Source organism: Lutra lutra, chromosome 5 (genome assembly GCF_902655055.1).
Source record: "Lutra lutra chromosome 5, mLutLut1.2, whole genome shotgun sequence".
In the NCBI taxonomy this organism is placed as follows: domain Eukaryota; kingdom Metazoa; phylum Chordata; class Mammalia; order Carnivora; family Mustelidae; genus Lutra; species Lutra lutra.
Genome location: NC_062282.1, coordinates 91,850,841 through 91,867,168, shown reverse-complemented (window position 1 = coordinate 91,867,168; position 16,328 = coordinate 91,850,841). Strand labels below are relative to the sequence as shown.

Sequence of the window (16,328 nt, the reverse complement as noted above, 5' to 3'; positions counted from 1 at the left end):
GCAGCCTTGAAATAATCCTCCAATAGCCAATCCAGCACAAATCAAGGGTTGCCTGCATATGCTTATAATGGAGCAAACCTAAAGCATGAGAGACTTGTTGGGTTTCATTTAATCCAACTTCCCCATTCCTCCATTCATATGTATATATCCATATTTCACACTGACTAATATTTAACTCTAAAAACCTCACCCTGTCTGATCGCTGGTGAGGAAAAAAAAACAAACCATTAGTACACTCATCATTAATCCAGCAAGCATCTGTAGTTCTCCTCTGGTGGACTCCTGTCTATGTCCAAACCTCTGTCGGCTGAACTAAATCTTTGGTTTTAAATATTTGGTGCAAGTATTTAATACTTTGATACGTTTAATATTAAATATTTTAAATATTTGGCTTGGAAGTTAATACGTAAATAAATAATAAATAAAACCTTTAAGTACGTTTGAACAAAACCCTAATATTTATTATCACAGAGCTAAACTCAACAATCTTTTTATATGAAAAAGACTCTGAGGAAGACATAAATCACAGCTGTCTTGCAGAGGTAAACCTGTTTGTGTGTATGTGTGTAAATATAAACAGATGTGTATATGTATAAATATGTTTTTCAAAAATTTGATCATACTTTTCTGTGGCCTGCTTTTTTTTCTTGATATGTTATAAATATCTTTCTATTTGAAATAATAGACACCAATTTTACTAATTTAACGGCTACGGGATGGTATGGATGTAGTTTAACCTCATTTGATTTATCTTCTGTTGTTTGACATTTAGGCTTTTCGGGTTTGCTTGTACACAGATCTTTACATATTTACCTGGCATCTATTCATTCAACTGGGATGAATTTCTACAGGTCATAGAGTTAAACCTTTAAATATATAAAAATATATATTGACAATTTGCCCTCCAGAAAGGTGGTTTTATTTTGCATTGCCATGGGTAGTGTATGACAGTGTCAAATAACCCATCTAGTACAACTCGGGTTTTTCTTTTTTATGATAGTGTTACAGAACCTGGACTGGATCCTGACCGAAGAACCAAGCAGCACTCAGAGACTTTGGAGGATCGGAGGTTTATTTAACACCAGAGAGCTCAGACGACGTTGTTCTCCGAAGGTCTGAGCCCCAAGAACAAGCAGGGAGGGGAATTTATACCATTCTGCTTCTGCATACCTGGTACTTTTGGCGCCCGGGAAACAGGATAGGAAAGAAGAACCTGGAAGGGCTTTGAGACAGGGACTGGAATTCCCTTGCTGGTTTGGTGAGCCATCTTAGAGTACAGTTTTTCCCTATCAATAGATGGAAAGAGGGATCTGGTTCCATTTGTATTCTTTGGTTATTAGTAAGGTTGAAAATGCTTTCATATGTTGAAAGGTCCCTTCTCATTTTGTAAATTCCCAGATCACGTTCTTTGTCCACTCTTCTATAGTAAGGACATTGACCCTTTGTTATGTACATCTTCAGTCTTGCAAACGCTTTTCCCAGTCCGAATTTGGCTTTCAAACTTTCCCAGGGGTTTTTTGTTTTGTTTTGTTTTGTTTTCTGGATATTTTTGTGTGCTAGTTTTTAAAAAATAAATGTTAAAGTCAGTTTTGAATACCTTTCAAAAAATAAATCCATTTGGGAGACTTGGGAGACTGATAAGAGATTTTGCCCATTTCTGCAAACAGTTTTTAAAAGGTTCAATGTAGACTCTGGACAATGGACGCTCCTTTGGCCCCTCTGTCATTCACTGAATGCCTCCCTGTGACAAGTACTAAGCTAGCCCTCCTTGTGGGGGCTATACCTGATCTCTGTCTTCAGATCTATGCAGAACAAACAAGCAACACAACTCCTCACAGCTGACCACGAGTAAACACCAGAGGCTAGGACACCAGTAGCTCTGGAGTTGAGAGTCCGACAAACTGGCTGTTGAGAGGAACTTGGGGGAAGATGTGTGGTTGTTGGCGAGCCAGTTGGTTTGCTTCAGTGGCATGACTGGTTTAACTTGGGGATTTTGTAGATGAGTGTGCCACCTTCAATTACAACCTGTGTCTCCTTCAAGGTATGTATCTATTCTGATCCAGTAATGGATTCTCCCTTGGAGCAGAGTGCCGGCTTGGTCTTACTGATCCTGGCCATCAGGACATTTTCTTCCCTGAAACAAAAGCAGTGACCTGATCTAAGGTACTTTACTAGGGAGAATGCCTGCCGACCTCTAAGATTTCCATCAAAATCCAAGGTGTAAGCTGACCGCATCCTTTACAGGCGTGCGAATCAGCCAGCTGGCAAGTCCTGGCCACCACTCTTGCCAGGCAATCAGCCAACAGCACAGCACTCCGAGCAAGATTCATTCCCACTGCAACATTTATTCTATTTTTTTTTTTTTTGAGGTGTTAGCTGCATTTTGTTAATTGGGACCTTTTGCAATGTCTTTCAGGCACCTTTGAAGTGTCCATTCTCCCATCGATCTGGTGAAAATTTGTAGTCCTGTCACATGGGTTTCCAGCAAGAAATCTGTAAAAAGAGTGAAGGTGATTTTTTTTCCCCTTTACCTAATTCAGTGTAGCAGAAATGAGGCAGGGGAACTGTCAGTCATTTCTAAGGATGCCAGTTTTCACTGCTTGACGATCTTAAATGTAAAATTTCAGCTATTTGATGATATGCCTGAGCGTAGCCCATCCCCCAGATCCAATGATAAGTGTTGAACAGCAGGTTTGGGGCCTTTTGCTTAGGCATGATAATTTAGGGAAATAGTTAGCTCATCAAAATTGGCTGGGTGCCCTGTTTTCATATTATCCAGACAGAAGTCACTGAACCACAACTTCGCTGCTTAGAAACAGGCAGTAAACGGGAGGGAGTGGGGAACTATGAATAGTTAGCCAGTTACCATATCCAACCACGAAGTGCACTTTACACTCAAGGATAAACTGACACATGTTAAGTTATGCCCACAGATATGTCTTCCAGCTGTACTCTGGTCTTTTCCAGCCAGCTTATCTGAACCAAGACCAAGGACACCCAGAACCAGAGGTTCTTCGCATGTGAAAGAGAGTACCGACTGATGGCTTCTAAGTTCTCAAGCTCCATGTTCTGAGGACTTGATTGAAGAGCCACATTCATCATGTCTCCATTCGGGTAGACTCTACTTTTAGAATGCTGTTCTTTAAAACAAGAACTGTGCAATTCACGAAGCAATGACTATTTCTTGGTCTCCGCCTGTGGTTCAGCAGAGCACACCCTCTGTCTCACCTTAGGAAGTTCACATGCTCACAGTGGGTGAATAAAGGCAGGGCACAGCTATCCATCGGCTGAGATAAGAAAGGCGAAGAGCACTGTGGGGTTTGGAAAATCACAGGTGTGACCCTGTCCAGTTCCTCTGATCGCAGACTGACTCCATGTGAGCTGGCTGGAGACTGCAAGTGGGTTTCATGGAGGAGCGGCATTTGCTGAGAACCTTGCACAAACGTGAGATTTCCAAGAGATGAAACTGAGGGAATTCTAGGCAGAGAGAATAGAATAAACACAGATGCAGACACAAGGAAGTTCGGACAATATTTAAAGAATTCCTGAACTCAAACACCTAGAGACAACAAATCCAATTTGTTTGCAATCCAGGTTAAGGTATTAATTTATCTTTTCCGCAAATATTTATTGACTACCCACTGCATAGAACATACCACATTTGGCGCTCTAAGACATCCAAAGATGACTCAGGAAGTTCAAATACAGGTTTGAACTAGGATTTTAAGTAATAAAAGAAATATACCCATACTTTGTATAAAATATGGAAGACAGAAGAGGACAAAGAGCTAAATTAAAAATCACCTACCTTATTTAAGTTTATAGACTTTGAAAGTAATGTCTCATCTAGCACACAGAGGCAAAGATATAAATTTGGATGAATACAGAAGCAATCACTGATTAGCTCAAAGCAACATTTAAATTGATCTTTCCAGTGAAAAGGCATTAGAAAAAGCAATCTAAAGAACACCTGTTTAGACGCACTAGAATCAACAATTAGGTTCTTCAGGGAATGAGGAGTTTTCAGCCGCCTTTACTCTGACGAGAAGTAATAGAGCTTAGCATTTTTATTACTGTAATCAAGAACATTTAAGGGGGCCAGAGGAAAATATTCACACCCACCTCTTAATCTTGAAGAGGAGGCAAGTCCCTTAAGCCACTCACTTAATTAAGCACAGACTGGGGCTGGGGGAGGGGATCCTCTGTAGGATTCTCTGTGTGACTCTTCCTCAGAATCTGGGCTCTAGACTTTAGAGTAAAAGAAAAAAAAAAAAAATACACCATTTCTCCTTCTGGACCCAAGGAGACCCAGGCATTGAATGTGACTGGCGGAGAGGTGGACGAGGCCAGCTAAGTGCCTCCATATGGCCTCGGTTGGGGGGGGAGGGGAGGTGCCACCCCCAAGGGTCAGTTTGGAGTGGGAGCTGCATGACTCCAGGGAGCGGCATTCGCAGACCATGATGGGCACATCTAGTGGGAAAGCGTGGGTTTACTCCTTCCTGATCCCTCTTCCAATGCCTTCCTAATGGGAACCTTAATAGTAACAACAGCTAGCATCTATTTAGCAGTATGTGCCAGATTCCATGCATTTTCCGTGCAAAATCCCGTTGAATCCTTGCAACCACTCCATGAGCAGGTGATACAAATAACCCCATTTTGTAGACACTAGAGTGATCACCCAGTAAATGTATTATCCCAGCTGGGGCATGTTTTGAGAACAAAAGGAGGTGCTGTTCCTACTGATAGTGCGACCACAGGTGTAAACCAGGACTGACCCAGGTAAAACAGAGCCTGTGGTCCCCTGCAGACAAGGCTGCTCAAGTGCAGAGTCAAGGCCAAGGATACTTGGCAGTGTTAACCTCAGAATGTTCCCACCGAACAGCTTTCATCTTTGTGCCGGGCCTTCCTGAGCTCCAGTGTTTTTATCTGTAAAATGGGGGTGATAAAATGACTCCACACAGTTATGGAAGGATTTAGCCAGGGTGAAGTACCTACATTTTGGTAAGAGCTCATAGCACAAACCACTAGAAACCTCAGGTCCCTCTCCAGTCCTCCGGGGGAGTCCAAGCCTCTGTGTCAGCTCAGGCAGGGCCCATCCCTTCTTTGGCCCTCAGCTGGTGCATGCAGGTAAGAATGGGGTTGGGTTGAGGGCAAAACATCCCTTTCCACTCGGACATTCCTTCATTCTCTGAGTCCTCCGGAGTTCCTCTATGCTCACCCACATGCGGTGAGAGGAATGACCCCTCTCTTCTGCTTTTAGTTCAGAGAACTGAGTCCTTTTGCTTATGCTTACTCTCATTCTTTAGTACTTTCCCTAGGTGGTGGAAATGGTGAACCTGGAAGACCTTTCTCTCCACTCTTCTTTCCACTACCTTCTGCTTGGGCCAGAGCTCATGCTGTGGCTCCCTTTTGTGTCAGAAACACCAGGGAACAAGCTGGCGGGCTGGTCAGGGAATCCCATTGGATCACACTGATGACCTTGCCCTTTCTTGGAGCCACAAAATACCTGTATGAGAAAAAGTAGGCTACCAATTGCATTCGAAGTTCACATTTTAATGCCAATGTTTGGACCATTTTTCCTAAGAACAAACACTGGAATTTCATTGGGAATGAAGCACAGAAATGGATCAAAGGCGGCAGGCAGTGGAAGGAAGAGGTTCTTCGCAACCACCACAAACCCTCAGGGCAGGGTGGCCTCCAGAAGAGGCAAGGACACTGGGGCATGACTTTTCCTTTCCTCCCACCCGCCCTTCGGAGCACCAACCATGTTACACTCAGGAGATGTGCTAGGCTCTGAGGGTTGGAGTCATTGAGAAATAGACATGGTCTTTCCCTCCATAGAGCTTCCACTGTCAGGAGGAGAGATAGGTAAATCTAATTACCACATGAAAATGTGTCAGAGAGGGTCCCTGAGAAGCACTATGGAGGAGAAAAATGTGGGCCTCTAGTGAGGTCTGACCCAGTTAAGAAGGCCGGGCGAGGTCTCCCTGAGGAAGTGGGGAGGCTCCTGCGGAGACGGGAAGGATGAGTCGGCATTCCGGGCAGAGGAAGCAGCTTGTGCAGAGGCCCTGAGGTGAGAGGAAGCTGCAAGGGTTTGAAGAACTGAAAGAAGGTCAGAGTGTCTGGAGCTCTGAGAACAGGGGGATGGGGTACAGGATGGGGCTGGAGAGGGACAAAGGGTCTGTAGGCCTCTTTCAGCATTTAGGATTTCCCTACAAGCCACAGGGAATTTCTCCAAGTGTTTTCAGCAGTAAGTTGAAGGGTCAGAGTTTATTTGAAGATGATTGCTCCAGGTTGAAATGAGTCAAGAAAGGAAGCGAGGGAATAAGGAAATAAGGAATCGTGGTAGCTAATGTTTATGGAACATGTTTTACTACGGACCAAGTATTGGTCTATGAACTTTATACACAGCTCATCTAATCCTCACACAGCTCTATGGGCCAGATGCTACTATCCCCACTTTTCACAGAAGAGGAGATTAAGACACAGAAAAATTGGGCCGGCATTGGTTAGCTAGAAAGTCCTGGAACCAGGCTGTGACCAGGCGGTCCATCTCCAGATCCCATGGCTCAGCACTCAGTCCCGACAGCACAGACGCTCCTTCCTGCCCTGAGGCCAGGCTGAAGGCCAGGCAGTAGCAGAGGGCTTGTACTTGGCTGGTGGCTGTGGACGAACAGACTCTACAGCTATTAAGTGGCAAGAACTGAAAAGACTCAGGTTGGTGGTTGAAGTGAAGAGAATCCCAGGTTTCTGTGTGGGTAAGGTGAGAAGGGTTCTGGCAGAGGGGGCTCCTGAGGGGCCCGATTAGAGGTGGGGAGCTTGGGCAGATTGTGGGGACCTCCTTACAGTTCTGGAAAACCAGTGTGAGCGCTCATGTTCTCTTGCCTTCTTTTCCTCTTATTGGGAATTCCGTGTGGTCCGTTAAGACCGAACTACTTTGGTTCTCTTTTAAAAGCTAGGCCTCCACCATTTCCTTCCTTTCCACCATTTTCCTTCATTTATTCAACCTGGTATTTAAATTCTTTCAGTTGCTAAAAGGTTTGCTTTCACTCGGACTGCATTCCTAGAAATTCTGTCTGAATTTTGCTTGGAATCCCATGCTCCTTGATACCATCCCCCCTTCTCAGAATTAATCTGAGCAAACAGGCATGTTTTCTAGCTTCCAGACACTTTGTCTTATGCCAAAGATTGACACTCCTAATTCTGACACTGGTCATCTTTGAGCCTCTGAACGTGTACACTGTCTTATCTCAACGGTGCACTTCAGGTATCTTTGTGTTAAAATTTAAGCAATACGATCTGTTCTTATGTACAGCTGCCACTAAACTACATTTTTAAATACACAGTTCCTACTCTCTTGCCTCAAGATTATTTTTGGAAAACTTGCTAAAACACAATCTTCTCACAGATTTTTAGTTCAGACTACTGGACTATACAAACCAACTTGGCAGAGCTGTTCTCTGATACACATATGTGCATTTACACACACACACACAGAGTTTTTAAAAGGAAGATGAGGGGATGCAGTATGGCAAAATTACCATAAATTCTAAAATCTATCACCAGACAACATTTCTAACAAATTAGTTAGAATTACAATTCTAACTCTGTAGGGTACCTCTGGCTAAACTCTCTCTCCCCTAATGATTCCACAAAAGCAGCAAGACTCTATTTAGGGTTCTTTGTTAAAATGCTTTGGGAAGTGGGGGTTGATCATGCATTCAACAGTTCTCGCAATGGTTCCTGGGCACTTACTAGTACCAGAGACTGTGGTAGGGGGCACAGTGATACACTGGGTGGGGGGGTGGGGGGTGTCATAAATTCCACCTTAAATTTCAATCTTATTGGAAGAATTGGATTAAAGAAACAATCAAATTTGGAGTTCCTGGAGGAAGGGAGCTGTAAGCCAAGACCTGAAGGATGAGTAGTTATCCCACAGAAGAGAACAAGGAAAGAGGCAGAGGGAATGCCATAGTCAAAGACTCAGAGTAAGCAAGAATGGTGGGTTTTAAAAAACCACCGGGTCTTAGAAGGCAAGAGGGGGGTTGGTGAATGAGACCAGGTCCCAAAGGGTCTTGTAATCATGTTAAGGAATCTGGAATTTATCCTGAGGGTAGGGAGAAGCCCTTGAAAGGGTTATAGCAGGGAGTGTGGAGAATCAAATGAGGAGAAGATGTTGTAATGACCCAGAGAAAATGGTGGCCTGAACTGGGATAGTAGCTGAGGGGAAGATTCAAAGGATAACTGCAAGGTTGGCCATAGGGGAGCAGGGGAGGGGTAAGGTGACAGGTCAACTCCCAAGTCTGCAGCTTGGCCAACTGAATGGAAGACAGAGTTGTCCAGTGAGAGAGAGAGCACAGGGTAGGGGAGGGGATGGGGTAAGGGGTGGTATCAGACAGGTTTCTACCAGCAAGTTAGTTACTTAATTAGCTAGCTAGCTATTGAGGGATCTAGACTAAATATGGAGACATGGTAACTGAAGCTAGCTGAAGGAGCAGATGAGAATGTTCAAGAAGAGGTGTCCGGTGATTTCAGCAACATGGAAGTCACTGTGATTTTGGAGGGGCAAGTTCAAGGAGGGTGGTAGAGACAGAAGGCAGACTGCAGAGCAAGCATAGGTAGAGGAGCTGGTAATAGGGGCAATGTAGACACCTCTTTCAAGAAGTTTAATGGAAAAGAGGGTCTGGGGCAGCTGCTGGGTGGTAGTTTTAGATCTGGGAGACTCTGGCGAATTTAAATATCAATGCTAAAATTTTGGGAGGGACGAGGAGAGCTCAACAAAGAGAGGCAAAGTTCTAGGGGACGCCGGGGATGGCATCAAGGGACTGGGGAAGGTAAAGAAAGTGTCAAGGCAAGTGTGGGAGAGGAAAGAGTACAGGCTTGGTTGTGGGAATGGGTTGAAGATGTTCTCACTGAGGTTTCTATTTCTTTGTTAGTGCAAGGCAAGAATATCTGTTAAGAATGAACTTCTCTCAGGGCGCCTGGGTGGCCCAGAGGGTTAAGCCTCTGCCTTCGGCTCGGGTCATAGGTTTTGGGATCCAGCCCAGCATCGGATGGCTCTCTCTGCTCAGCGGGGAGCCTGCTTCCTCCTCTCTCTCTGCCTGCCTCTCTGCCTACTTGTGATCTCTGTCTGTCAAATAAATAAATAAAATATTAAAAAAAAAAAAAAAAGAATGAACTTACTCTTTTCCGCACAGTTAAAAAAATCCCGAGTAAAACAGGATTTCATTTTTTTACCTATCAGATTGGCCAAAATAAAAATATTCACTAAATCCACCCCACTATGAAGGATACCTTCTTTAATCCATTTCTTTTGCCCATGGGAGAGTGTCTACTAGCGAAAATGTGTAGCAGTCCCAGACAGTTCATTTGACTGATCAAGGTGAATGGCCACAGGGTCCTAGACGAAGCATTACTTCTGGGTGTGTCTGCGAGGGTGTTGGCAGATGAGATTAGCATTGGAATTGGTAGGCTAAGTAATGTAGATTGTCTTCCGCAGTTTGAGTGGTCATCATCTAATACAGTGAGGGCCTAAACAGAACAAAAGGCAGAGGAAGGAGGAACTCGCCTGCGGGTTTGTCTTGCCTCACTGCTTGAGCTGACGTGTGTGATCTTCTCCTGTCCCGGGACTGAGATTTACACCATCAGCCACTCCCCGCCCCGTTCTCCCCCAGGTTCTCAGGCCTTCATATTTGGCTGAATTACACTACTGGATTTCCTGTGTCTCCAGCTTAGACAGCGTATCTCAAGACTTCTCAGTCTCCATAATCATGCAACCAATTCCTCATAATAAATCTATTTGTCTATATAGATCCTATTGTTCTGTTTCTTTGGAGAACGCTGACTAATATAATGTCCTTGCCCATTTTTCTACCAGGTAGTTGGTCTTTTCCCTATTGATTTTTAAGAATGGAGAAGATTGGAAGTAGGCTTCACAGAAGAGAGAAAAGAGCTGAAGAGGGCTGGTGTTCAGGGCAGCCGCCAGGCTCCTCCCACGCTGCTTCTGAAGCTGAGTACAGAGCTCTGCAGGCCTCCTCCAATTGAATAGATTTTCACTGAACTGCCTGTTTGCAGCCCTGGCCTGTGATTTCTTTCTCCTACAGGTTTACAATTCCCTGAGGCCATTGCTGACCAACAGGCCTTCGGTCAGAGTAGGAAGGAAGGAAGGCCCTATTCTTTGAGTTCCCTGTGGGAAGGTGGGAGAAACTTGGAAAGCCTGAATAAGCTCCAGGAATGGACTTAGGGACCTCCTTGCTGGGTCTTGGGTTTTACTCTGGGAACCAGTTTCTCGTACTTGATCTAAAGTCCAGACTCCGAATGAGCCAACCCATGTCAGCTCTGCTGGACACTGTCCTTCTGGACGCCACTCTTGATGCTGCCTGCTCCCAGCTGGGTGCCTTCATAGGTCCAGTGACAGTGGGTCTCTTTGTCCACACACAGTCCTGGGCCCGAGGGCCACACAGCCGAGGACTGAGGAGGCTGAGGATGGAGGGTGGGTGGGACCAGCTTCCTCAGCTGGTAGTTGTCTCCCTCCCACCCTTTTGCATTTTTCAGAGTCCCACAGATGGCGTTCAGAGCCTGGGGAGTGCAGAGGGGCCAAGTTATGGAAAAGGAAATGGAAGACCCAGCAAGTCCCCTTTCCTGGCGCAGAACTTCGAGCTTCCGGCTACTCATGAAACCTCAAAGTTGTGTGCATTCTTTTGTAAGGTGTCATCACAACATTCAAATCATGCAGCTAAAAATGGCCTAAGTAATAAAAGGATAAAAACACATTTCAATCATTTATTAGCACACGGGATGTGCCAGGTGCTGTGCTAAAATGCTTTACATACATTGGCCCTTAAACAACCCTGCAAGAGAGTGACCATTACTATCCCCATTTTACAGATGACAAAACTGAGGATTAGGGCTGCTAAATGAATCTCCCTAAATCACACGGCAAGTAAGTGGCAAAGTAGGCATTTGAACTTGGCGCTAACATGGAAACTCGTAAACCCAGCGTTAGGCTCCAGCATCGGACGTCCTGCTGGTGCCCCATCAGTGCAGCTGTGGCTGGGGAGGCCCCGACTGACTGGCAAGTATTTGACGTTGTTCAATGCTCTGCAGATTCCGGTTTTCCTAAAAGTCCTACCTAAGAGTTCTGCCCCAGGAAACTCAGACCCATCCCAGGGTTTCACAAACAGACCCACCTTATTAAACAGACGCTTTTCCTGAGCCACCTGAGTGAGCCTCTCTTGTCTGGTGACCAGATGAAGGATGTGCCCTGGGTGGACGATGGCTCCCCCCACTGCAATAATTATGAAAAGGGACATTCACATCATGGTTCCTAATATTCAAATGCATTGGAAAGGCTAGCATTTTTCAGCTAAACTTTCATAACCATTGCTTTTAGATTCCACTTCTTTAATTAAAAATAATTTCTTGCCCCCACCTCCTATCTAACCCTTTTGCTTGTGAGTGGAGGTTTTTTTTTTAAAAGATTTTATTTATTTATTTGACAGGCAGAGATTACAAGTAGGTAGAGAGGGAGGCGGGGGTTGGTGGGAGGCGGGAAGCAGGCTCCCTGCTGAGCAGAGAGCCCGATTTGGGGCTCGATCCCAGAGCCCTGAGATTATGACCCGAGCTGAAGGCAGAGGCTTAACCCGCTGAGCCACCCAGGCACCCCGTGAGTGGAGGTTTAAGCTTGGAATCCCAGCATTCATGGGGCTTTGACTTCGAGCTAACAGATGCTGGGGTACAGACCCGTTTCTAGAATCCAGAGGGACGTGTTATTTTCTTTTTTGACCCTCTTGATGGCTGAAGGTGCTAACCATGTCACTATGTAGCAACTGAAAAGGAAATTGAGAACAAAGAAAAAAAAATGACCCACCCCTCAACCCACTGTTTAAAAGGACAAACATTCAAAACATGTGGACTGTGGAATTTTTAAAAAACCTTTCACTTCATAAATTTTGTTAATGAGAAGTCTCACTGAAACTTTTTTTATTGTTTAGGTTGATGCTGATCTGAAAGGATCACCTTTCTTTGTAATATGCACTACTGTAAGGGACATTTATGAAGACTGAACCGCACAGAAAGGAGAAGATGTTCCTACCAGCAAATTATTCTAGTCGGTTAACTCCTCCAAAAGATTGGCAATTTTGTTAAATTGTTCCAATATCTGCTTCCCCTTTGTCTCAAGAACCCAACGTTTAGAAAATTCCTTCGAAATGTCTTAAGCTACAAGTACTGCATGCTTTCTGAAATGCTAAAAATGCCAAAATAGTACTTTGATTTTCAGTGCTCCCTCTCCACTGCAAGTCCCAAGTCATTATTATAAATGTCCTCAGGGTGGGGAGAAATGAAGGTTTTTTTCCACGGGTAGCATAGGTGACTCCAATCATAATTTTTGGTTACTAATAAAGAAAAGTGCAGCTAACTGAAATGGCCCAAAATAAATTGTTGTTGAAACTAGCATTTTTAAAATTGGTATAGTTGGAATCTCAAAGGCTTAGAACTAATTTACAAAGGGTAAGTCACAGAGGAAGCTCAAAGAGGCCTCACCTTCCAGGCTGGCATCAAGGAGCACAGCTTGGCTTCCCCCCCGGGTGGGTCCCTCTTTGAGCAGGACAACAGGGACTGCCTGTGTGGGGCTTCCAAGCTTGAGGAATATACTTCTTAAAGTCCTTTATTAGTTTCTGGTTTTCTTTTCTCTTAAGGGGGGTAGGTATACAGGGGCAAATGAGGAAGGGGAGGGGCAGAATGGAAAATATATTGCCAAGTTAGAGAGACTTGATGGCATAATATCCCAATGGATGTGAACTAAATTTAATTAGCAACTGTACCCAAAGAAGGTTACTGCAAGAGGAAAATTCCAATTTGTGGAGTGCCAGGACTACGGAGGTCAGTAGCAACTCCTCTCAAGTTCTAAGAGCTGTTCCTCTGGTTCTCTCCCCTTCCCCTCTGCCCCAGCCCATCCTTATTCTTAGGCTGCACTGTGATATGATGTAAAAGAAAGCTATGTCTAAAGAACACGTCCTCCCCAGGAAAGGCATTACATTGTCTGTGATAGAGGAGCCAAGAGTGTCTTTGGAGATATGGCCAAGTACAAATCTCAGTTGTCCCAGGTACAGGCTGTGTGATACAGTCAAAAGTACTTAACCTCTCTGTGTTTTAGAATGCTCATCTGTGAAGTAAAAACAATGGAACCTACTGTGTATATTTTTGAGTGTGGCTGTGAAAAAGTACATAAATGCAAGTCTTTGGAGTCACACTGCCCAGATTCTCATTTTTCCCTGATCATATTCCCACTGTGTATTTTCATATAAGTAACTAACTTATATGTGTCTTCTATAAACATTTCTTCATAAGGTCTTTTAAAAATTAAATGAGGGGTGCCTGGGTGGCTCAGTGGGTTAAAGCTTCTGCCTTTGGCTTGGGTCATGATCCCAGGATCCTGGGATTGAGCCCCTTTTGGGCTCTCTGCTCAGCGGGGAGCCTGCTCCCCTCCCCCACCTCTCTCTGCCTGCCTCTCTGCCTACTTGTGATCTCTCTCTGTCAAATAAATAAATAAAATCTTTTTTAAAAAATTAAATGAGATGTTGGTACACCCCTTTGCAGATAAGTACCTGGCACAGAGTAAAATGCTTAATAAATATTAGCATTATTATTATTAAATAACATGTGTAAAGTGCCTAGGATTTAGCCAGGAAGGTATGTTCTATAAATGGTTAATTATACTTACTGGTTCAGGGGCACCTGGCTGGCTCACTCAGTAGAGCATGCGACTCTAGATCTCGGGGTCATGAGTTCTCACCATGTCAGCTGTAGAGATTACTAAAAAAAATAAATAAACTTAAATTATATTTTCTAGTTCAAAAGCTATAACTCATACATTTTGATACATCTTCAGTTATTCAAGCTAAATACACAGGAACATCTTTCTGTACTTTTTAAACGTTGTATTGAAGTATGTAACATGCATACAGTAAAAGTGCAGACATCTCAAGTATAAATTTAATTATATATTAACCCATGACTTTAAAAGCAAGAAATATCTCTGCTGAGTCTGTCAATTAGAAGGAAGATTACTTTATCTAATTAAAATGACAGGTTTTTTTTTTTTAAAGATTTTATTTATTTATTTGACAGAGAGAGATCACAAGTAGATGGAGAGGCAGGCAGAGAGAGAGAGAGAGAGGGAAGCAGGCTCCCTGCTGAGCAGAGAGCCCGATGTGGGACTCGATCCCAGGACCCTGAGATCATGACCTGAGCCGAAGGCAGCGGCTTAACCCACTGAGCCACCCAGGCGCCCTAAAATGACAGTTTTAATCAGAGAGAGAAAACCAGAAATGCAACACAGAAAAAAAAAAAAAAAAAAAAAAATATATATATATACCAACAAACAGCACACATTTCATTCACATAATTACCCACCATCTTCACTCATATTTACAGATTCCTTGGATTCACTGGAACACTGGCAGTTGCCAAACAGAGGTGACCATTTCTCAAAAGTGCCTGTGAGTTTGACCTCTGGGGCACCTGGCTTAAAACCTTAAAAAAAATTTTTTTTAATTGATTATATCTTGCAGGAAGTTCAACAGCTTCTCTTGAAAAACTGACAGACAGATGTTTTGCAGCTGAGTGAAGCAGAAACACCAGTACTCCCTGGCTCTGAAAATTCTTTATTCTGAAAGAGCTGTCTGCATTCACCCATCACAAGTAAATGACAATTGCTCTTAGAGACTCCTATACCTAGCAGTCGACGTGTTTATTTTGACAGTAATTCTAAAGCTCATTCCGATTTCCAAAACATTCAAACGTGAAAAAGCAGGTGTCTTAAAATTGAGGAAACATCATTTTGATACTTTGCGACATACATTTCACCAACAACAATACAGGTTTTCTATGTGTGAAAAACAAAAATAAAACTGTACCAGACACTGCGATGAGTACTCCACTTGGCTTCCTATTTTGGGAGCTAAGTTGTACTAGGAGCAGGAGATTCAAAAGGATAAGTCCCGAGTATCTTCTTAAAGCAACTTATCTTTCATATTAATCATCATCATCTCTAAAGCACTATGCTTATGTACATTATCTCCCCTAGTCTTTAAAAAGTTCTGTCCATTTAGTATTTTTATTTTTATTTACACACAATGAAACTGGGGCTGAAGGAGATCACTGTTTAAGCTAACTCATCTGGATGGAAGATCATGAATTTGAACCCAAGCCTGTCAGACTCCAACGCTTAGACCCCTTCAAGTCCACACAAGCTTCTGCAGTTGTAAGCTGGTATGTACATTTAGTACATAAAATGACCCCAAAGATCTTTTGGGGATAAGAGGCATAGAAAGAGGGTAAGTATTTATATCCGTGTGTGTGTGTGTGTGTGTGTGTGTGTGTACACACAAACACAACATTTCACTGGGGAATTTCCTTTCACTGAAGCCGCATAAAGCGTAAAAACCTCACTTGCTGTACACAGCTGGACAGAAGAAGGTCAGACTGAATTAGTGAAAAGTATGAATTGTAAATTCATTTTAAATAACACGGATTTTCGTAATACCGTATGAATTTCAAAATGGGTTCCCACCCATTGTCTTCTTTCACGTTCCTAAGAAGCCCCTGAACTAGGCAGACATGATGTTATCAGCTTCATGTTACAGGCAAGAAAAACAAGGCCTGGAAGAAGTTAGGTGCCTTGCCTATGGTCACAGAGCTATTCGGTGATAAACCCACAGCTCTCTCCTCTGCAGGGTGACCTAACAAATTCCTTCTGAATTACCAGATAATTATTGGATAAGGATGATATGTGTTCTTATATTAATTATTCATATATGAGATTGCCTGAAGTGCTCAAAGATGTATTTCAAACATTCCCCTTGTAAGCTCATTTACATCGCTCTTCTGTACTACTTAGGAAGACAGAGTTTGCTAAATGAAGGAAAATTTCTGCCCAGATCCCAATCAAGTTATTATAAATTCCAAATTAATAGTGTCTAAATAAATAAGAGCTTATTATGGGGCTAAAAGCTGATAATGTTATTTGTTTCTGCTATCTTTTCTCATTTGCTTCAGTTCCAATTGGAGTATTTTATCTAGTGCCTACTTTCTTCTGTTTCCTCATTAGAGAAATAGGGCAAGGGAGGCACATGAGTAAAGAGTTACTCGTATACGAATAAAATTAATAACCTAAAATTATAGAAGGGGGCGGAGAAGCATCTTTTTGGCAATTTATCATAATGTTCAGTAACAGCAGTTTGCAGTAATGCAATAACTGATCTTCACTTCTCCTGAGTATGTGTTGCGTTTATCCATTTATGCTTTACTTACATTTTTTCATTACT

At 43.2% G+C, this 16,328-nt stretch overlaps 1 long non-coding RNA gene across 2 annotated transcripts in view; it reads right to left on the bottom strand.

Annotated features, from left to right (window-relative positions):
* Positions 1-1,055: 1,055 nt before the first annotated feature.
* Positions 1,056-16,328, bottom strand: part of LOC125101042 (uncharacterized) — a 104,599-nt gene continuing 89,326 nt past the window's right edge. Inside the window, exons 4-6 of one of the 2 annotated variants that reach the window (XR_007127739.1) lie at positions 13,724-13,815; positions 12,544-12,692; positions 1,056-3,477 (exon numbers count right to left, since the gene is read on the bottom strand). This is a non-coding gene — a long non-coding RNA (uncharacterized LOC125101042). The remainder of the gene's footprint in view (positions 3,478-12,543; positions 12,693-13,723; positions 13,816-16,328) is intronic. The other variant, XR_007127740.1, reaches the window with a different exon arrangement.